General features: G+C 40.5%; 1 non-coding gene across 1 annotated transcript; it reads right to left on the minus strand.

Annotated features, from left to right (window-relative positions):
- Nucleotides 1–8757: 8757 nt before the first annotated feature.
- LOC115064847 lies at nt 8758–8862 on the minus strand. The gene has a single exon (XR_003844680.1). It is a non-coding gene; the product is annotated as a U6 spliceosomal RNA (small nuclear RNA).
- Nucleotides 8863–10879: the final 2017 nt, after the last annotated feature.

Consider the following 10879-nt stretch of genomic DNA (forward strand, 5'->3'; position numbering starts at 1 on the left):
AAATGTCATCTGGGCAGAACCTTTATCTCAGACACATTGGCTCAGAAATCAGAGCTAATTGCCCTCACCAAGGCCTTGGAACTTGGGTCCCAGCAAGAAATTTAACATCTACATGGATATCAGGTATGCCTTTGCCACAACCCACATCTACAGGGCTATATATCAAAAGAGAGAACTGCTCACATCAGAGGGAAAAGAAATAAACAACCAGGACATCTTTGATATCTTGGATGCCCTGATGAAGCCAGCAACTGTGTGTATTATTCATTGCCCAGGACATCAGAAGGGAAGAGACTCAGTGGCCTAGGGCAATAACCAAGCAGATCAAGTGGCTCAAGTTGTGGTTATACAGGAGCCTATCTTGGTTATGAGCCTGCAAGAGACACCAGCTGGGAAATGGGACTGGACTAAAGGTGGCCTCACTTAGAATACACTGAAGAAGAAAGGACTCAGATTTCTAGTCACCCTACCAACTATTACCTAGAGAAGGAAGGACAATGGATCACACAAGAAGGAAAAATTATATTCCCTAGAAAGCAAGCAAAAGACTTACTAAGCCAAATGAACAGATGGGCTCATTTAAAGAATAAAAAGCTTGTCCAAGTAGGGAAGGGACCTAAAGTACACATAATAGACCTCAAGTTTGGGGCCAGAGAGATAGTAGATTAGTGTAAGGTGTGCCAGCAAGTGAATGCTTATGTGGCCAAGAGTAAACAGGGCAAAAACCTAGGGGAGGACGGTCTAGAATATATTGGTAGATTGATTTTACAGAAGTTAAGCCAGGAAAATATGGTTACAAATACTTCCAGTGTTTGTAGATACCTTTTCTGGATGGGTTGAGGCTTAGCCCACCAAGCAGGAAACAGGTACCGTGGTAGCTAAGAAGATATTAGAGGAAAATTTCCAGAGGTCCAGAATGCTCAAGGTAATTGGATTGGACAATGATCCAAAAATCCTATTTTTGTCCCTAAGGTAAGTCAGGTATTGGCAGAAACTGTGGGGACTAATTAGAAGCTCCATTTTGTGTACCATCCCAATAGTTCAGGGCAGGTAGAGAGAATAAATAGAACATTAAAGGGGACCTTACATAAATTGACCTTGGAGGCTGGGTGGTGCTCCTCCCCTTGGCCCTGTTCTAAGTCTAGAATACCCCCTACCATTTTGATCTGACCCCTTTTGAGATCCTGTTTGGTACCCCAACTCCCTTGGTGTCCACTGGGTACTCCCTGGAGGTATCCCAACTCACTGATAGGAACATCTTCTTGAGGCTCTAAATCTTTCAGTCAATACAGCATGAGATTCAGCCCAAACGGACTGCCTTAAATGTTCCAGGGATGCCAGGGAACCCTCAGCACTTCCAGTCTGGTGACTGGATCTATGTAAGGAGGCATTGGGCACAGTTGCTAAAACCCTGGTGAAAGGGACTCTTCATGGTGCTGCTAGCCACTGCTACAGCCCTCAAGGTGGATGGTATTTTGGACTGGTTGCACACTTCCCATATGAAACCTGCAGATGCCCTGCTCCCTAGAGACCCTCACTGGATGGTACAGTGGACAGAAAACCTGCTTAAGTTCAAGATCACTTGACCTTGATCATGACTACCTGGTGGTACCTTTGGATTCTGGTTCCTTCCCCATTCTATGCTCCCATCCACCAAACCTGTTACAGCATTCACTTTCTTCCTTCTGTTGGAGTTGGGGTGGCTAGGGCAGCCACTGGGACCTCTGCTTTGGTCTTACAGTCTGAGGGCAGCCACTGATTTAGATGTAGAGAGAATAGAAACTTCTATCAGTCACCTTTAAAGAATCATTGACTTCATTATCAGAAGTAGTACTACAGAATAGTAGGGAATTATACCTGCTTTTCCTCCAGCAAGGAGGGCCATGAGCTTCCTTAGCTGAAGAATGTTGCTTTTATATAGCCCATTCTAGGGTTTTTAAAGATTCAATGGCCAATGTGAGAGAAGGAATAGCCAAGCAGGAGGGAGAGAGAGAGAGAGAGAGAGAGAGAGAGAGAGAGAGAGACAGAGACAGAGACAGAGACAGACAGAGAGAGACAGAGAGAGACAGAGACAGAGACAGAGAGAGAAGGAGAGAGATCAGAGGCAGGGCTGGTTTGAGTCTTGGTTTCCACCTTCATAACCACCCTGTTAGGATCCCTAATTGCTCTCCTGGTATTTCCGACTTTTGGCCCCTGCGTTTTTAACTCCTTGGTCTCTTTTGTTAAGGAACACGTAGGTCCCATAGAGCTAATAATCTTAAAGCAGAAATACAAAGAACTAGACACAGAAAACCAGGAGTCTGAGCTATCAGAATACCAGCAGTAGCTTCAGGATTGAAGCATGCAGAAAGAAAATGGGGGAATGAAGAGGTCAGCTAGGAGCTCTTGGAAAATTCCACCAGGAATCCCTTACCTCCTGTAAGAGACAGTTCAGAGAGCACATAGGCCAGAAGGAAGAGGCTGATTAAGCCTCTACTACCTTATTCCCTAAAAAGCAATCAGTTTAAAGGGTGCACTGTTCTGCCAACCATATTGTGCCTAGTTGCTGGTGTTCGATTCTGCCCCTGAAAACTGTATAAAATCTCACCGAATGGGCCACCCAGGGTCACTGACTCTCCTTCTGGTATAGAATAATGACCCCAGGAAGCTGGAACCATAAATTCCTCATGCTTTTTCATTGATCCCCAGCTTTATGTTGTTCACTCAGGGGTCCCTGGTAGGCTAAGGCTTGTTAGAGTCTAAAGTTTTTTAGAGTCTGCAATGTATCTGTCCAGGCCCTTCTGGCATTTAGAGTCTCTGTTAATAAGTTGAATATAATTCTTATAGGTCTGCCTTTCTATGTGACCTTTTTCCCTTGCAGATTTTAATATTTTTTCTTTGTTCTGTATGTTTAGCATTTCAATTATTATGTGTTGGAGGAACTTCTTTTTGGTCTAATCTATTTGATATTCTGCAAACTTCCTGAATAGGCATCTCTTTAGCTAGGTTGGAGACATTTTCTTCTATGATTTTGTTGAAGATACTTTCTGGGCCTTGGCGCTGAGAATATTTTCCTTCTTGTGTTACTATTATTCTTAAGTTTAGTCTTTCCATGTTATCCCAAATTTCCCGGATGTTTCATGCCAGGAACTTTTTAGATGTAACAGTTTCTTGGACTGATGTATCAATTTTTCTATTGCATCGTCTCTGCCTGAGGTTCTGTCTTCCATCTCTTGCATTCTGTTGGTTATACTTGCATCTGTGGTTTCTGTTCACTTACCTAGATCTTCCATCTCTGGAGTGCTCTCGGTTTGTGCTTTCTTTATTGCTTCTGTTTCCACCTTCAGATTTTGAGTAGTTTTATTCATTTCTTTCACCTTTTTGATTTTTTGTATTCCTGGCATTCTTTAACAATTTATTAATTTAATACTATTGCTTGTTTGTGTTTTCCTGGATTCCTGTAAGGGGTTTATTCTTTTCGTTTTGTAGTACCTCTATCATCTTCACAAAGTTGGTTTTAAGGTTGTTTTCTTGTGCTTCAGTTATGTAAGGCTTCCTGGTTTCAAGGCTTCCTGTATAGTTGGGCTATTGTTGTGGAATATTACTGTGACTATTGTTGACTTTGTTCTTACTCTGGCCTCTAGGCAACAGGGTTCAGGATAATTAGGTTTTGGTGCCAATTTCTGAATTTTTCTTAATTTGATGGGTGTTTTCTCCCTTGGATTATATTTCTTCTCTGACCTGAATGACCTGTGGTTCTAGACCAGCATGTCCTCTGGTCCAGTAGGGCACAGCTGAGGTTTTGGTAGCATATGTGACTCCTGGGGTTCTGGGAATTAACATGGCCTCTAGAAGAGTAGAGGCTTCTGCTGGAGTTTTTGAGAGGCTCTCGGGTTGGGAAGCTGTTGGGGAAAAGCTGGTTGGGCTCTAAGGAAGTGATATTGGTCTCTGGGCTGGGTCATACCTGTGTATCTGGATAAAGCAGGGGACTTCTGCTGAGGTTTGGGCAGAGATATGGTGATGATGTGAGTTTGGCAGGAGTTGGTAGTGTCTTTGGGAGAATTTATAGATTAAGTTTAACTTAGGTAGAAATACCTACCTTAACTGGGTCTCTGACTACTTAAAGAGGAGAGATGGAGCTGGGCAGCAGCATTCAAGGTGAATGCTCTCTCTGTACATCCTGACTGTGTATGCAACTTGATTAGCTGCCTAGAGCAACTGCCTCTCAGTTTCTTCACTGGGATACATTTACCCTTGAACTATAACCTAAAATAAATCTTCCCTTCCTTAAGTTGTTTTCTCATATATTCTATCTCAGAAATAACCTAAGTAACTAATATTTTTTTTTACAAACTAATAAATTAATAGCTAAGCCAAAACAACTGTCTTCCTATAGTGCACAGTTTTATATATTAATGATACAGGCAAGTCTCTAACTGAGAAGGTTTTCTGTTTCGCATAGCTGTATTAGTCAGGGTTCTCTAAGGGAGCATAACAGAAATGAAAGGATGATTATATAAATATATTTTAAAACATATATATTTGCTCTTTATTCAAGACTCAGTGTCTCAGCAGTCCCAATCTATGGCTGATTGTCTGGAGAATTCTTAGAGAACTGCTAGAATTCATTATGTTTTGAAAGCCTAAAGCCGGTAGTTCTCATATCAGTGAAGGAATACAGCACTGATAGCCAAAGAATAAATTAACTTGCTAGCAAGAGTAAAGTAGAGCAGGCAAAAGACATTTTCTTCTTCCATCATTTTTTGTATGGGTTGTGTGGTGGTTTGAGTAGGTAAGGCCCACAGAGATATGTTTAAATGCTTGGTTGATAGAGAGTGGAACTATTAGGATTGTGGCCTTCTTGGAGGAAGTGTGTCATTGTGGAGGTTGGCTTTGAAGTCTCATATATTATCACGTCTGGACAGTATGAAACACAGTCTCTTCCAGCTACCTGAGGATCATAATGTAGAACTCTAAGCCCTTTCTCCCACACCATGTTGGTCTAGATACTGCCATAATTCCTGCAATGATTATAATGGACTGAACCTCTGAAACTGTGAGCCAACCCAACTGAATGTTTTCCTTATAAGAGTTGTAATGGCTATGGTGCCACTTCACATCCATGGAACCCTAACTGAGACAAGCTGCCATGAGAAGGTACCACCTACACTTCAGCTGAGCCTCCCAACTTCAAGTTCTGATCAGGAAAATTTCTCATAGGAGAGCCTAGCTACTTGGCTTTGAGTTGATTTCCTGTCCAGTCAAACTGAAAACCAAAATAAGTCATCTCAAGTTTGCCCCTTGTTAACTTGACACCTAAGTAGATTGCTTTGTGTCATTCTTATTTTTTTATTAGATATTTTCTTTATTTACATTTCAAATGCTATCCCCAAAGTTCCTTATACCCTCCCCCCACCCTGCTCCCCTACCCACCCACTCCCACTTCTTGGCCCTGGTATTCCTCTGTACTGGGGCATGTAAAGTTTGCAAGACCAAGGGACCTCTCTTTCTAAAGCTTCTGTAAGGCAAAAGACACTGTCAACAAGACAAAAAGGCCACCAACAGATTGGGAAAGGATTTTTACCAATCCTAAATCTGATATGGGACTAATAATATCCAATATATACAAAGAGCTCAAGAAGCTGGACTCCAGAAATTTAAATAACCCCATTAAAAATGGGGTACAGAGCTTTGTGTCATTCTTAATTTCCAAATTAACACAATTTGAAAGTCACAATTCAACTTCACATGACCTTCCATGTACAACTATAAATCTCCTCTGATCTCGAAAGATTATGAGAGAGAAGGCAGATAAGAAAGCAGACATTATAGATCTATAGTTATGCAATGAGATGACAAACTTCTGGCTTTAACCCAGAACAAAACCTTGACAGGATAAAATGGTTTTTTTCTCACCTACATGGCTCCACTTCCAGCTGACTTGCTAGGGTTTATACATGATAGGTCCTAGACATGTCTCAGTTTTCATTACGTGATGGGCTGTCAGCCCCTCTTTGGCATTTATGTTTATCAGGCCACAAAGGGAGACAGAAAAATGCCTCATACAATGGAAACACATAAAATACCAAAGCTCTCCTAGGGAGCTTGTATTTTGGTTTCTGAATCCCCTTTACCAGTGTGGAGTGTCTCTATGCCTGTGGGTATATGCATGGACTTTTGTTTTCAATAGAACCTGATTGTTTGTTGTGAGTGTGAATTATTTTCTTTTAATTGTTTAATTGGCAGAGACACAAGATTCCTAGATGATATCAAGACCACTCACATAATCAGGATTTGAGTGACAGCTTGAAAGTCCCTCTCCTTATCTGTGTCCTTCCAGGTCATCTGCATCTTCTGTAGCACAGATAAAGTTCGTGAAGGGTTGCCCCAGACTCTGCAAATAGGAGGAAGACCCCTTGCACTTAACAAGCTAAGATCATACTGATGCTTGGTCTGTTACTATGTAGTGTAATACAGAATATTAGCCCTGGTTGCCTCAGGGACAAGGGAATCCTCTTGTAGACCAAGTGATGCTATGTAATCTTGCCTCCTAAGTCATCCCTGAGTAGTGAATAAAGATGCCAATAGCCTATACTTGGGTGGAAGAGAAATAGATAGGGTTTTGGTTCTCAGGCTTAGGTTCTGAGGCAGAAGTCCACAAAGGAGGAGAAGAAAGTGGAGAGAGGAGAAGATGCCATAGAGTAGGTAAGTTATGAAAACATGGCCATCAGGGCTGCCCAACTGAAGTGAAGAGCTGCCCAGATGGAACATGGCAAGTTATATCTTGGGGTTATTGATAGGAAAGTAGATATTAATGGCTTAGCGGGTAGATATCTGCCCAGCTCTAGTGCATAAAACTTATTAAAAATATAAACATTTTTCATCTTTTATCTGGTAAATGAATGATCAAAGGTACGGTAGAGATTCCCAGCTGAGATTAAAATTTCAGTATAGCAAATCTAAGCTCGGGTTTGCACAGCATCATTGCAATGGCACAACGATAAACTGTTATCCCCATGTAATAAGTTACGAGAGTCTGCCACTCAAAGGAAGATGCATCTAGGCCTATTTTTAATTCTTGCCAGCTCTTTGGCATAACCAGATCTCATTTTCTACATTTTTAAATGTTTACTCTCCATTCCAGTGTGTTTCCTGTTATAACATGTAGGAGATAATGAAGTTGCAGTTTAGAGGTAATTTAAATTCCATGTGTCCTGCTTCATCAACCTAAGTTTAAATGGCATGCTTATTCATAAGTTATTGTTAATTAATTAACTGTGCCAAGAATTATCTTCATATTATAGTTGAACCTTGATAAAACTTTATTATTAATATAATATAGTATAATATAATATAATATGATATATAAAAGCAGTCTTATGAGTTACATTTCACCAACAATATCATCAAAATACTGCCCTTTATTTAAAGATTATACTTTTGGAGCATTTGGGGGGAATTTTAGATACATTTTCTTATATTTGATTTTATTCCTATCAGTTGTGTGAAGTTGCCCATTTATACATCATTTTGCTAATGGTTTCTGTTGGTTTCACTGTCTCTGATTTCCCCCTAAATTCACCACCTATAGTGAAAGTTTCATAAACATTATTTTTAAAAAAAACATTGTGGCAAATTCTATCCCAGTACAGCCGTAAAAGAATAAGCCTCCTATGTTACTAAAGTGTCAAGGCATCTTCCTTCCTTCTTATTCTTAGACTTAACATATCCCACTGGGAGGATGCTTAGGCATTCTACCTTGTGATGTTGTCTCTTTCTGCTCTGCTCAGCTCAGCACAGTGTATTTTGGCGTCCCTAAAGGAGTTAGATAAATTGCAGTGGATACATTTCAGCATCTCCTTGGTCACATGCTGTGTCCATATTCCATTCCTAGTGTGATCAAATTTGCTTTCAAAGAGCCTTAGCACACATTTCACTGCAAGCCCTTTACTATCTGATTGCTGACTATCCTTATGTGATACAAATGCAAAGTAAATACTCCTTAGACACAGCAGACACATACAGACACACTGCATATTCTCAGTCACGTGCAATTCCAAGGACTGAATGCATAGAAATAGAGTAGAATAGTGGTCACAAGATATTAGGAAGACAGGTGGCCAGTGTGTACAAGTTACTAATAAGTAAGAAATAGTGTCTGTATTGCTACTGCATGGTAGGCTGCCAATGTGCTTGATTATAGCAGATATGGTTAATGTCTTAGCTAGGGTTTCCATTGCTGAGAAGAGGCACTATGACCAAGGTAACTCTTATAAGGACAACATTTAATTGATGATGGCTTATAGGTTCAAAGTTTCAGTTCATTATCATCGAGGCAGGAAGCATAGCAGCAATCAGACAGACACTGTGCTGGAAAAGCTGAGAGTTCTGTATCTTGAGGTGATTGCAGGCAGGCAAGGAACTGGCATCCTCAGGCAACTAGGAGGAAGCTCTCTTAAAGCTCACACTCATATGAAGTTGAAAGTTGCTCTTTCCATGTCTGTGAATAATTGTGTTGGAATTTTGATGGGGATTGCAATGAATCTGTAGATTGCTTTTGGAAAATAGCCATTTTTACTATTTCAATCCTACTGATCCTTGAACTTAGAAGATCTTTCTATGTACTACTTTGATTTCTTTCTTCAGGGACTTGACATTCTTGTCATATGGATCCTTCACTTGCTTGGTTAGAGTTACCCCCAAGATATTTTATATTATTTGTGACTATTTAGAAGGATGTTGTTTCCCAAATTGCTTCTCAGCCTATTTATCATTTGTATAAAGGAAAGCTGTTTATTAGTTTGAGTTAATCTTTGCGCAGGGTCCATGCTAATCTTCCCTGTATTGCTCCAATTTTAGTATATGTGCTGCCGAAGTGAGTACTGAGTTAATCTTATATACAGTCACCTTGCTGAGGTTGTTTATCAGTTGTAGGAGTTCTCTGTAGAATTTTGGGGGTCTCTTATGTATACTATCATATATCATCTGCAAATAATGATATCTTGACTTCTTCCTTTCCAATTTGTATCTGGTCTTCTTTTGTTGTCTAATTGTTCTAGCTAAAACTTTAAGTACCATACTGAGTAGATAGGGAGAGATTGGGCAGCCCTGCCTTGTCCCTGACTTTAGTGGGATTGCTTCAAGTTTCTCTCCATTTAATTTAATACTGGCTGTTGGTTTGCTGTACATTGCTGTTATTATATTTAGTTATGTATCATGCATTCCTGATCTCTCCAAGACTTTAAACACAAAGGGGTGTTTTATTTTTGTGAAAAGTTTTCCCAGCATCTAATGAGATGATCATGTGATTTTTTGTTCTTTTGTGTGTATTTATATAGTGGTTTACATTGATGGATTTTCATATATTGAAACATCCCTGCATCCCTGGGATGAAGCCTAATTGATCATGGTGAATAATGCTTTTGATGTGTTCTTGGATTCTATTTGTGAAATTTTTATTGAGTACTGTGCATTGATATTCATCGGCAAAATTATTCTGAAGTTCTCTTTCTTTGTTGGATCTTAAAACCCAGGATAGCCAAAACAATTTTCAACAATAAAGTAATTTCTGGGGAAATTATGATTCCTTACCTAAAGCTGTATTATAAAGCAATAGCAGTTTTAAAAAAACAAATAAAAAACCCAAACAAACAAACAAAAGAATGGCATGGTACTGCTACAGAGACAGACAGTTCGATCAATGGAATAGAACCCAAACCAAGAAATACACTGGGATTTCAAACTGGTGTAACTACTATGGAAATCAATCTGGTGGTTCCTCAGAAAACTGGAAATAGTTCTACCTGAAGACTCAACTATACCACTCTGGGCCTGTACCCCAAAATGCTCCTCCATACTACAAGGATGCATGCTCTACTATATTTATAGCAGCCTTATTTGTAATAGCCAGAAACTGGAAACAACCCAGATGTCCCTCAACTGAGGAATGGATACAGAAAATATGGTTCATTTACACTGTAGAACACTATTTAGCTGTGGATAGAGCTATAAACTATCATAGTGAATGAAGTAATGGAGACTCAGAAGGACATGCATGGTATGTACTCACTGATAAGTGGATATTAACCATAAAGTATAGAGTGCCCATGATACAGTCCACAGATAACAAGAAGTTTAACAAGAAGGAAGACCCAAGCGAGCATGCTTCAATCCCACTAAGAAGGGGGAGCAAAACATTCACAGGAGGCAGAGGGAGGAAGGTACCTGTATAGGAAAGGGGAGTGGGAGAGGAAAAGTTGGCCAGGATAAGATATGTGGGGAGACAGGAGAGAAACCGAAGCCAGGAGAATGAATGGAAATGTGAAGCTGCCTGGGATGTGGGTGAAGAGAATTTCTAGAAAATCCCAGAGACCTAGGATGTGGCAGGCTCACAGGGTTTAATGTGGTGACCTTAGCCAAAATGCCAAAGAATGGGGGGGTGGTGATGGAACCTGACACTGGGGGGATGAAACCTGAAGAGACCACCTCCAGTAGACTGGGCCCCCAGTGAAGGGATGGGGTCACCAACCTTTCTTCAAAAATTTTAACCCAGAATTGTTCCTGTCTAAAAGATATTCAGTGACAAATGGAACAGAGATTGAAGAAAAGGCCTTCCAGTGACCAGCCCAACTTGGGATCTATTCCATGGGAGGGCACCAAACCCTGACACAATGCTATGTTGTGCTTGTAGATAGGAGCCTAGCATGGCTATTCTCTGAGAGGCTCTACAAGCAGCCAAATGACACAGATGCAGATACTTACAGTGAACCATTGAACTGAGGTTCAGGACTCCTGTGGAAGAGTTAGGGGGAGAACTGAAGGAACTAAAGGGGATAGCAACTCCATTGAAAGACTAACAGCATCAACTGACCGGGACCTGAGGGAGCTCCCAAAGATTAAG

Source organism: Mus pahari, chromosome 10 (genome assembly GCF_900095145.1).
Source record: "Mus pahari chromosome 10, PAHARI_EIJ_v1.1, whole genome shotgun sequence".
In the NCBI taxonomy this organism is placed as follows: domain Eukaryota; kingdom Metazoa; phylum Chordata; class Mammalia; order Rodentia; family Muridae; genus Mus; species Mus pahari.